Source organism: Tenrec ecaudatus, chromosome 6 (genome assembly GCF_050624435.1).
Source record: "Tenrec ecaudatus isolate mTenEca1 chromosome 6, mTenEca1.hap1, whole genome shotgun sequence".
Classification (NCBI taxonomy): Eukaryota; Metazoa; Chordata; class Mammalia; order Afrosoricida; family Tenrecidae; genus Tenrec; species Tenrec ecaudatus.
The window spans coordinates 8,931,792-8,944,384 of NC_134535.1; positions in this window are offsets into that span (position 1 = coordinate 8,931,792).

Below are 12,593 nucleotides of genomic sequence, written 5' to 3' on the forward strand. Positions count from 1 at the left end.
TGTATGGCCCAGCACCCCTGGGTGGAAGCCCTCAGCTGGAGGGCACGAGGGAGCCTAAAAGATCCTTACCCCCGCCCCGCACCCCTGTCCCAACCCAAGACTCTGTCCCACCGGGCAGCGCATCTGTTTCTGACAGTTGGTGCACGCAGGCCTACAATGTGATGTCATAGAGCTGCTGCCTGGTTCATTCATTCTTTCGCTAGTTGATTCAGCTCCCACCGTGAACCTACTGAAGGCCAGTCGACAGGCCAGCGCATTTAAGCCCAAGACAGCTCTCTGCAGGGGGTCAGGAGCCAGTGCTGCGCTGCTGCTGGGGGCGTGGGGGGGTTAATGATGGTGGTGGTGGTGATGCTGGTAGAGATAGTGGTGATGGTGGTGATGGTGGTGATGATGGTGGTGATGGTGGTGGTGGTGGTGATGGTGGTGGTGGTGATGGTGGTGGTGATGGTGATGGTGGTGGTGGTGATGGTGGTGGTGTTGGTGATGATGGTGGTGGTGGTGGTGATGATGGTGGTGGTGATGGTGGTGATGGTGGTGGTGATGGTGGTGGTGGTGGTGATGGTGGTGCTGGTGGTGATGATGGTGGTGGTGGTGATGGTGGTGATGGTGGTGGTGGTGGTGTGGTGGTGGTGATGGTGATGGTGGTGGTGGTGATGGTGGTGGTGGTGGTGATGGTGGTGGTGGTGATGGTAGTGATGGTGATGGTGGTGATGATGATGGTGGTGATGATGATGGTTGTGGTGATGGTGGTGGTGATGGTGATGATGGTGGTGGTGATGATGGTGGTGGTGATGATGGTGGTGGTGATGGTGGTGATGGTGGTGGTGATGGTGGTGATGGTGGTGATGGTGATGGTGGTGGTGGTGGTGGTGATGGTGGTGGTGGTGGTGATGGTGGTGGTGGTGGTGTGGTGGTGGTGATGGTGATGGTGATGGTGGTGGTGGTGGTGGTGATGGTGGTGGTGGTGGTGGTGGTGATGGTGGTGGTGGTGATGGTAGTGATGGTGATGGTGGTAATGATGATGGTGGTGATGATGATGGTTGTGGTGATGGTGGTGGTGATGGTGATGATGGTGGTGGTGATGATGGTGGTGGTGATGGTGGTGATGGTGGTGGTGATGGTGGTGGTGATGGTGGTGATGGTGGTGATGGTGATGGTGGTGGTGGTGGTGGTGGTGATGGTGGTGATGGTGGTGGTGGTGGTGGTGGTGGTGATGGTGGTGGTGATGGTGGTGATGGTGGTGATGGTGATGGTGGTGGTGGTGGTGATGGTGATGGTGGTAGTGGTGATGGTGGTGGTGGTGATGGTGGTGGTGGTGATGGTGGTGGTGATGGTGGTGGTAATGATAATGATGTGGTGGTGGTGGTGGTGATGGTGACAATGGTGATGATGGCAACCACAACCAACCAACAAAGAAATAGGCTCAAGACTGATTGTCAATTGTGCACAGACTCACCGCCGGGAAGCAGGGGAGCCAGGAGTTGATTTTCCATCTGTGAGGCCCCAGGACTGTACACTCTCTCCCACTGAGCTGGTTTCGCCCTACCCCCACCCTGACGGTCAGCACTAGGGGGGCAGGACTATTTCATTTGGTCCCGAAGCCTCCAGTAGAGGTCGCAGAGCCAGGCTGGAGCAGGAAACGCTCGCTAGGCTTGGGGACCTCAGAAGTTGTGGGGCTCAGCAGAGGAGCTACTGGAAAGGTCCCCCTGGCTCCTCAGGAGCACTTTCTGAGAAGGAAGTATTATTTCCCCAGCATTGTGTTGGGAGGGAAAACACGGGGTCCTTGGAGCTCAGCCAGCCCTTGCCTTCAGGCGGTTTGGCTTTGTTTGTTTCTGGCCTCTTTTTTTCTTTTCCCTTTTCTTTGGGCTAATTGTTCTCATTAAATCTTTTTGTCCTGTTTTGTTTCTTAAGGTTGACAGTGCTGCCCAGTGCTCAGCGCTGCTTCCTGTGTTTCTGCCAGCGGCAGGCCTCCCTGGGGCCTTGCTTCCTGTTGTGAGCTGTTGTCAAGGCAACCCGAGGCCCGGTGGGCTCCACAGGAGACAGGGAGGGGGTGACATCACCAGCGAGGAGGCAGGGGCTTGGGTCTGAGGGGGCAGGAGGATGGGGCGGGCAGAGCGCATTGCTGAGGGCTGACTCATGGCGGGGAGGGGAAGAAGGCCCTCACATTCTTTGGGGAGGTAAACAAGAGCAGAGAATGTATCTGGGATCCTGTTTACCTGACCTGGACCCCCCAGGGGACCCAGCGCAGGCACTGGTCAGCACACTGGAACAGAACCCAGGGAACAGACCGGAAGTCCGGGGGCTGGAGGTGCCAACCCGGACCCCCTTAGTCTTAGTGGGCACCCACCCAAGGTCAAGTCCTAACTGTGACCCTGAGCAAGTCCCCCCCCCTCTACTCTTCCCTATGTTTAAATGGGAAGGGTCTTCTGGGTAGATGACCACTTGTTTCACTCCTACCCTGGCCCCCATCACTTTCTGATCTGGTCTCCCTCCATGGGCCTGGGCCTGGGCCACCCCTATGGTGAAACCCTGTCTCTGCAGTTCTCTGCTCCCACCCCACCCCAGCACCTGAGCCTTGGCTGGACCACCCCCACCCCACTCTCCAGGCAGGTGGGAGATTCGGCCTGTGTTGGATTGCCCAAAAGGCTTGCTTGTGCTTACTTACTGGTCTGTCGTGAATCACTTCACTCCTTTCAGCAGGGATGCCGTGAAAGTCATGTGAGACTGTCTGGGTGGGGGTGGGGGGTGTCTCTGTCCCTGGATGCACCCAAACCAGCCAGGGTGGTCCCCCAGACACCACAGGTGGGTCACGGCCTCGGGGAGAGTGTGTCACCAAAGGGCCAGGGCCAGGGCTCACCCTTGGAATCCTAGATGCCACTCATCCTCTTCCTCCACCTTCCCAAGGTGGTCTCCCCCTTGCCATCCTGTCCCCCTCAGGTGACAGACCCTCACCACCCATCTCAGTGGCACCCCACCTCTTGGAGGTGCCACGGGGGCGCCAAGAGATGACCCTGGGGCCACAGAGGAGTTGCATCAGAACCAGTCCCAGGGGACTCCAGTCCACCGTGATGGTGCCGTGGCCACACACTGGACTGTAACCACAAGGTCAGCAGTTCGAAACCACCAGCCCCTCAAAGGAAGAGAGGGGGGCTTTCTCCTCCCACACAGAATGACAGTCTCTGAACCCCGTGGGGGCCCTTGTAGCCGGTCCTCCAGGGTCTCCATGAGACCGTGCATCTCGATGGCGGTGAGTTTGGGTTTGTGCTGGTGCTGAGGCGGGCCCTTTCCTGGCTACTGTGGGCTTCACCTCATTAGTCCCTGGGAAGCACAGTAGGCCCTCAACTCCTGTACCCCCTCAGTGCCCCTGGGGCCTTCCCAGCAGTGCCCAGCCCCCAGCATCGCCCTCACTGAGCCCTGGTCGGATGGGAACGGCGCCACCAGATACGCACGGTTTTCCCATAAGGGGGCCGGCCTTGGGCTTCCCTGGACGGGGAATATCCTGTTCTCCAGGGCGGGGGGAGGAAGAGGAGCGGGCAGGCAGCGGGAGGACACAGCCTCTCTGCATTCCTGGCGTGCTTGGCGGCAGCCCTGTCCAGCTGCCTCAGCGCCACCGCTGGGGCCTGGCCCTGTGCCCTCTGCTCAGGCACAACAGCGCAGCATCCTGCTTGGGGGGTGGGGGTGGGGAATGGCCGGGGTTCTCTTGGCCTTGGGGTTGTTCTCCAGGAGAAAAGAGACCCCGAGTCTCAGACAGGGTCTGTGGAGGTCTACTGGGACTAACAACGTGCCGGCATGAGGGAGGGAGCCCACGATTTCGAGAACACTATGGGGTCAAGGGTTCCGAGGGCATCAGGGACCATCACCCCAACACCACAGGTCACTAGGGAGCAGCTCAGGGACCAGGATAGGGATGCATGCACCTGTAGATAGAAGAGCTTACAGGATTGGCTCAGGGCCCTCAGACCCAGGCAGTCAGGGTCCGTCCCCAAATTCCAGCAGGGGCACACCCAGGCCGGTCCCTAAGGACTAGGCTGTCCCTCCCGGGGCTTCTGCTGCTCTCGTGGCTGGTCAGCGCACAGGGCAGAGCTCGTCAGGTGGAATCTAGGTGGAGGCTGGGAAATGGACTTGAACTTTCACTGCAACCCCGAGTCTCCACCCAAAACCCAAACTGCCCAGCATCGCGGCGAGACCGGCTCCCAGGGACCTTGTAGGTCAGGGCCGAACGACCTTGGTGGTGACTCTTTATGGGAGTGGACGGTCTTGACTCTCTCATTCTGCAAACCTAGTGCTCTGAATTTTAATATCTGATAGAGGGGCCCATGGAGGCTCATCTCAGGAGGCTAGAAAAGAGTGAGCTCGGAGTCCTGGGGGCAGTCAACCAGGAAGGGGGTTCTGCTTCCAGCTCTACTTTGTGCTCCCCTACAGCCCACCACCACCCTCCCCAGGGTAGCTCTGGGGGATGGCTTAGGTCTCAGTTTCTCCAGCCGCAAAGTGGAAGGCTCTGTCCTCTCCGGTGGACAACCTCGGCCACTCGTCTGCCCTGTGGTCGCACCACGTGGTCACCGCACGGTGTTGGTGAGACACAGTCGTTCATATGCCAGCAGGGCACCCATGGCGGAATCAGGCAGACTAGGAAAAAGGCTTAGTGATCTATGTCCCCAGATTAGCCCATGCAGCCCTTCTGAAGCACAGTGGGACACTGTTCTCCTCGCTTGCTTGGGACACGGCATCTCGGAGGGTAGAAAAGCACATCCTGTCTGGTGACGCAGAGAGCCAGCGGGGCTGTGTGACCCTCGGTGCAGGGCCGGCACAAGAGCAGCAAGGGAGACCTGCGGAACTGGAGGCACGACCCCGGGTGTGCACGGTTGTCAAGAGATGGCGTGGACACGATGGCAGCTCGGTCCTCTGGACAACCTCAACACCTGTGACATCCCGGTGGCCTCTCTCAGAGCCCTTAGCCCTCTGTGCTGGGCAGCAAGGCTCATGAACTGACACACCGGTCACAGTGTCTGCTGAGGGACAGCTCTGAGCTGCAACACTCAGAGGGCCGGGCATGCCAAAACCTCGGGGTGGGGGTGGTTCTGGGAGGGAACCTGGGGGTTATGCAGAGCCTGGCAAGGAAGGAGCAGCAGGCACAGGAGAGACCATCCGGGGACCAGCCTGGGGTTCTCATTTTTTGTCTGCTGACGCCAGGATGCCCCAGCCCCTTCAGGTCAGCCCTGCCCTGCCCTGGTCACCTCAGCCTGCCCTGAGTACTGCTCAGCTCAGCAGCACCCCCTAGTCCTGAGGACAGAGGCCCAGAGCACTCAGACAGAAGAGGTTCTGGGTCCAAGTCGGGAGCCCAGAGAGATCCTGGCCCCTAGACCTCAGCACTCCACCTGACCACCAGAGGGTTAGACCAAGGGCTTGTGAGGGCCAGGCCCGCTCAGAGCCTCAGTGGTCCCTAGGGGGTGTGTGACTCAAATGTGGGCTTCTGTGACTGTCCACACCCCCTCTAGCTCAGGAGGAGAGGCTGAGGAGCATAAAGCAGAGGACACCCCACTCTGCTCCCCTCCCCCTGCCTGACCTCCAGAGTCATTGTCCCCAGCTGCCTGGCCGCCCCTCTGCTTCCCGCCTGCTCATCCTGTCTGTGTCGTCCTCTGTCTGTCTGACCGTCTGAGGGAGGGACAGCAGGAGGAAGATCCTGGGGGCCCCACCCTGCTGGGCGCCTGTGCCTGGGTATTGTTCCCTCCACTGCAGGGCGGTCTCCTCAGAGACCAGAGGAGCCAGCGTGGGCATGGGGTGGGTGTTGGGGACTGTGGACGCTGGGTGCTGTGTGGTTCTGTGGGGCAGGGAAGCTGAGGTCCTTGTCAACCTTGGTAAGAACTTGGGCGGAGACTTGAGTGACAAGTTGAGCCATGGAGGGTTCAGGCCGAGAAGTGCCGCTGTGTGACTGGGCTGTCACATGTCTCTCTGGCTGCTGTGTGGAGAAAAGCAGGGTCTCAGGGTTGGAGGTGGGGCCTGGGGGGACAGTGAGCAGCTGCCTGGCAGCGGTAGAGGTGGAGGGAGGCATGGCCATCTACATGCAGTTTGAAGCTGGGCAACAGGTGAGCTGCAGCGGACGGAGTGAGAGGAACCCATGCCTGGGCACCTGGGAAGGCAAGGGCAGCAGGTAGGCAGGGGAGGCCAGGCAGGGACTCATGGGTAAGATGCCCAGTGACTGAGCCATGGGAGGCTGAAGATTGGGCACAGATTCCAGCTTCAGACTCACACTGGGATCACTGACAAATGGGGGGAAGGGGTGGCCATCCGTGCCTGAGACAGGAGGAAGTCACCAGCGAGCAGGTGTAAGCAGAGAAGAGGGGTCTCCCCAGGTGGAGACTGGGCCCCCACCCAGAGTCCGAGATCAGGGGCTGCGGGGGCGGCAGCAAGGTGAGGGCTGGGAATGACCGCTGCTCTCGGCAGCAGGCCGCTCAGTGGGGACGAGAGGATGCGTTTCGCAGAGTAGGGGCAGAAGGTTCTGGAAAGAACAGCAGCAGAAGCAGCCAACGGGGGGAGACCACTGGGAGGAGAGTGTGACCTTCCTGGGAGCAGCAGTCTAGCCCAAGGCCAGGCAAGAGGCCCGGCTTCCCCAGCCCAGGACAGCACTGGTCTGCCCCCGCCCCCCCCAGGCTGGGCGTGGAGTGCACAGAGCTCGGCCTGGGTGTCCCCACACGCGCCATCAAGGTCATTCAAGGCCCGGGTGGAGCTTAGGGTGAGGAGGGCCAGGGACTGGGCCAGGGCCGAAGCTGGCTGTCTTCACGCCACCATGGTCCGGGCAGCACCGAGTGGGAGTGGGCGGCTGCTGGCGGAGTCCGTTGTCACCAAGTCCACGCTGCCTGTGGTGGGTTGGAGAACTCTCAGTTCAACGCCGTCATTAGAGGAAGACTACTGACTGGAGGGGTAGGACCTGGTGCCCCCAGGGCGGGAAGCCTCAGCAAGGCCCCCAGAGAGTGCCTCCCCCCAAACTGGAGGGGAGGTGGAATCCCTGGGGGCAGAGTCCTGCACCCTCTGGGTGGAAGCAGATGGAAGCCCTCCCATCATTCCGTCTGTCTCCCCAGCAACACTCTGGCAGACTGCCTTTTCCAAAGACGGCGTCAACATCTCCCACCTTGCAATCCTTTCCAGAACCTTCCACTCCTTCATGAAGTAGATTTGATTCCCCTCCCTCCTGAGTCACGTGCTGTCAACGGAATGTGGAGGAGATGGAGCTTGGTGACTGTGGCCAGACCGAGAAAGCTCCCGCCTTGTTACAGAAACACGCTAGCTGGGGCCCTGCGGCCGCCATGCTGTGGGGAAACCCAACTAGCCCAGGCAGAGAGGTCGGATGCAGAGGCTCTGAGAGTCCATGCGCAGAGAGGAGAGCTGGCCGGGCAGCTTCCAGAGGCTCCAGCCTGCACCTGTGTACTTTCACACCTTGTGCTAGAGCCCCTGAAAAGCCCAGCTTGGCCCACCCCAAAGTCCTGGCCCCTAGAATTGGGGAGGGGCAATCAAATGGCCATTGATTCAAGCCGTTGGGTCTTGAATTTCTAGTGTGGAAATAGCTCGTTGGAATGATCACAGAAGACTGACCTGAGACTATTGATTTCAAATGACACATGTCTGATAGGTTCGTGTCGAGGAGGAGGGCTGCTCCATGGCCTGAGGCTTTCCCTCCTTGAGGGGAGGAGTGGAGGGTGAAGGCTGAAGTGCAGAGATCTTAGGCGTCGGGTCAAGGTGTTTGGAATTGACCCTGCAGAGTAGAAGGAACCCAGTGAGAGCCCTCCACACACATGCAGAGCCCACTGTGGGTGTCACAATACAGCTTCCTTCTCCAGATGGACTGGGGTGGGGCCGGAGCCTTTGCTCCATCCTGATCTGCGAGCCCTTTGGCTTGCAACCCGTGGCCTGGGAGAGACGGGGGCATTGGACTTGGTATTCCTAAGTGGCCTTCTGGCTCTGGGCCTACAGCTAGGCTAGCACGGTCAAGTTCTCTCGGGAGTGAAGCCCATGGTCAGGGCAGTAGCTGGGAAGGCAGTGGGCGCTGGATCCTACTGTGGTCATCCTGCTGACCACAGACAAGGAAGAGGCCGAGCGGCCGGGCCCTCCTTGTCCCACCGGCCTTCTTTAGGAGTTTAGAGCTGCAAGTCGCTGAGCTATTTGGAGCTTCCAGGACGCTTGACCCGGCCGTGCACACGGGGCCACCACGCTTGGTTTCTCCGCCTCCGTGTCCTGGCATCTGCCCTTTCCCAAGACAGCTCTCCCTTGGGGTGGAGGGTGGGGGGTGTCTCAGGAGGGCTCCCAGCAACCCCTGGGCCCCGGGCTTCTCTCCACATCTGCTGCAAACAGTCGTCTACCTCCTTGTAAGTTCAGGGAATCTTTGGGTTGGGCTGGCCTGGGTCATGTGCCTACCTCTGAACCAATCACAGGGACTGAGGGACGAGCTCTAGCCAGTGGCTTAAGCCAATGAGGGTCCACCTTGGAACTGGGAATGGGTGCCCGGGAGGCAGTTCTCCCCCCACCTGCTTCTATGGGAGACAAGACTAGACGTCAGGACACTCTGATCTCCTGGGTCCGTCCCCCAGGCCATCCCCAAGGCAGTGCCCTGCGTCCACCCAGCAGAAACTTCTGGAGCCCGTGTGCTGTCAGAGAGGAAGTAGTTGAGCACCGGAAAGGGAGGAAGCCTCTCATCAGGACTATTTCCAGCCACCAGAGTCAGCTGCCCATCTGGCCAGTCTGGAGCCCTGGGATGGCGACGGCGGCGGTGGCGGCCACCACACTGACCGGAACCCAGGCCCCACTGGGGGACATTCGGATAGCTGGAGCGTGTTTACTCCAGGAAAATCACAAGCCACAGAGGATTGGGCTGGGGCAGGGAAAGAGACCCGGCTGTCCCAGAACCCCCAAAAGAGGGACGGTGCCCCGCGTGGGCCCCAAGGGGTGGGGGTCCACTAAGCAGCAGTTCACAGAAGACAAGGGCCCCTCCCACCACACATCTGTGAGTTTGTTCGGGTGGCATGTGGGTCGCTGTGGTGCTGCAAGCTGTACCACCACCAGTCTTTCAAATGCCAACTGGGTCCCCGTGGCCTCGGCAGAGCTTCCAGACTAAGACAGCCTACGAGGAAAGCTCTGGGGTCTACTTTCACAAAGGAACCAGCGAACACCCAGGGCCGCAGCACAGTATTTTCCCACACAGTGCTGGGGGTGGGGGTGCTCCCCTCAGGTCAGGGGACCCTCAGAATACTCTGTAGCCCAACCAAGAGACCCACCAGGGATCTGAAGACGCCATAGCGTTTGTTCTGCTGTGCATGTGAGTCCAAGTGGTGGCAATGGCGGCTGCCATGCCCACTGCCATCTCGACTCAGCCATGCCAGTACTTACACACACACATACACATACACACACCCTCCCTAAGGACACCCCAAACAAGGCCACAGAGAGGTCGCCCAGTCACCATGGTCACCTAGTGCGTTCGGGCAAAGCTCTTTCCAAAAAGGTCTCTCTCTCTCTCTTTCTTCAAGTTTGCACAGCATCCTCGCCAGGAGCCCACTCCCACCCCAGGGCTGACGTAAGGATATGATTCCCTGCCCCAACTGGTTGGAAGGGCAATCCCATCCCTCCATCATCCAAGCTTTCCGAGGGAAGCATGCAAGAGTCTTTAGGGCCCAGTTGGCTCAAGTTCAAAGCCTGCCCCTGGTAAACTACCTAACCTCTCTGAGCCTCCCCTTCCCCATGTGCATCCCTCGTTTCCCTGCAAGGAAGACAGGCATCCTTCTGTCAGAGGTCCGTGGGAGCAGGAAAGCAAGAGGACTTCCGGCGGCACCGTGGTGAAGCTCTCACTGCTTTCCCGAAGGTCGGCGGTTCGAGCCCACCAAGTCCTTGCTCCATGAGAGAAATGTGGCCGTCTGCTTCCGCAACAGCCACCACCTTGGAAATCCTGGGGGACGGCTTGACTCTGTCCTGCAGCTCCTGTTGTTGCTAAGTGCCCCTGAGTCCGCTCTGACTCACCAGACCCATGTCTCTCACAACACGACGAGACGCGGTCCGGCCACCCCCACAAGCGGTGCTATATTGTCATTAGCCACAGTGTCCATGCAGGGCCACAAGATCAGTCGGGGTCACCCTCTGAGGTAGTTAGTTTATTGTGCCAACCTGGCCAATAAACACATGTGGGGTTAATTAAAGGGCAGAGGGATAAATGTCTCAGTGAGGCTCTCCTTTCGAGTTCTCGTGTCTCTTGCTTTCTGATGGTAGGACCAGTGTGCAGCTGCCCTAGACAGTTCCCTGCTTCAGCTGGCAAGGCTCACTTCCTGCAAGACATCCCCGAGAAGAAGCCACATGGAACTACTCCGATGCAGCCCTCGGTGCTGGAGCAGCCGTGTGGAGACCCCTGCCAGTGCTGAGATGTTTACACATTCACTGACTCTGCTTTCCTCCTGCAGTCGGCATCATTGCATGTGCTTTGTGAGATGGAGGAGGACTTTGTGTATTGGTGTTGGGCCTATGAGTTAATTAATGTTGGACTTGTGGGCTTGGGCAGCACTGGGTTGGGAGGTTTTCTTGTTGTGCACTTACCCTTTATATAAAACTCTCTTATACATGCGTTTCTGTGGATTTGTTTCTCTAAAGTCCCCAGACTAACACACCCTCTACCATGCGCGGTGCCCTTCTGTTGGTACTGGTCCCTCCTGGTAGCATGTTTGATCAAAGGCGTGTGAGAAGAAGGCTTACCATCTACGCCCCTAAGGAGTGCTCCAGCTGTCCTTCTTCCGAGACAGATTTGTTTGTTTGTCTTTTGGCAGTCCTGACTCTAGTCAACATTCTTCCCAACACTGGAATTCAATGGCATCAATTCTTTGATCTTCCTTGACCCTCATGCGGCTTCGCAGGCATATGAAGCTATCCACAGTCCCCTGGCGCAGGTCAGAGGGACTCTGGTTCTTTATACAGATAGTTTGTTGTTTTTAAGGATCTCACAACTCACTGCCATCGAGGCAATGGTGACTTCCAGTGAGCCTACGGGACAGTGTCGAACTACCCCTGTGGGTGTCTGAGACTGCAACTCTCTCCGGGAATAGAAAACTGGGTCTTTCCACCCCCGTAGGAACACCTGGTGGTTTCGAACTGCCAGCCTTGCAGATCGCAGCCCAGCACAGAACCATGACGCCACCAGGGCTCCGGAACCTCTGTTCTTCACGTGGCCTTGCTGTTCGCTTTTTCACGCAGGAGGTCGTCTCTGGCAGCAGATCTGTGCAGACGTGCCACCGGATTTCTGGGCTGCTGCTTCCGTGGGAGTGGATGGGGAACCCACGGGAAATCAGGCCCTGATAACCTCCACACTTTCTCCCTCTGCCTGTCTCATTCCCCCGCAGATGGAGCCCCCTCAGTGGCAAACAGTAGCTAGGGCAGAACCCCAAAAGGAGCCCTGGTGCACTGCGGGTTAGGTGCTGCCCCGCGAGCGGCCAGGCGGGGCGTCCAAACTCACCAGCAGCCCTGGGGGAAAGATGAGATTGTTTGCTCCCGTCCACATAGACAGTCTCGGAAACTTTACAAACAGGGTCGCTCGGAGTCAGAATGCACTTGATGCGAGTGGATCTGGCTTTTATTTTGTATGAGGTCTCTGTGTCTGCTCTTTTAGCGGATGGCAAAGAATCCAAGTCTACTGACTGCGATGGGTTTGTTGTTGTTGTTGTTTTCCTTGTGGTGTGTAAAGCAACCAGTGTCCTGCAGCACTCAGCAAGTGCTACATTTCTCCTCTAGCGGCAGGAGAGCATTGTTTCACGTTTAATCACCAGGTCCTGCTGTCACACACGGACTCTTCCAAGTTAACCCTCAAAACCCGTGAAGGGAGAGTTGGCCAAGGCATGAAGGGCTCTGAATGTGGGGTTTCGAAGCGATGCATCCTTTTCAGCGGCTACTCCCTTCAAAGTGGACAGCAAATTTCTTTGGAAGATCGAAGGAGAATTCCAGTTGTGGTGCTGGAGAAGAATACTGAAGTATCATGGACTGCTTAAAAGGGCAAGCTGATCTGTCTTGGAAGAAGTACAGCCAGAGTGCTCCTTAGAAGCAAGGATGGACAAGACTTGGGACAAGTTGTCAGGAGAGACCCATCCCTGGAGAAGGACATCGTGTGTGGTAAAGTGGAGGCACGGTGACAAAGAGGAAGGCCCCCCACGAGATGGATGACACAGTGGCTGCAACACTGGGCTCAGACACAGGAACAATGGTGAGGATGGCTCAGGACAGGGCAGTGTGGGCTCTGTTGTGCGTAGGGTCACTATGGATCAGGACCAACTCGATGGCACCCAACGGCAGCAGCAGCTGTGGGCTGGCATCGCTGTGTGGCACCAACAGCTCTGTGATCCACGACTAACCAAAAGGTGGAGTGTGTGAACCCACTCAGAAGTGCTTGGAAGAAATGCCTGGTGTTGGAGCTACTTCCAAAGATCACAGCCATTGGCAAGCCTGGGGGGAGGGGGGCACAGCTCTAGTCCAGAATACCTGGGGGGCCACGAGTTGGAATCAAGTTGATGACCACTGGTTTGGTTTGGCCTTTAAAAGTCAGATATGGGGCCTTTTCTCTCTAGGGGGACTGGGAA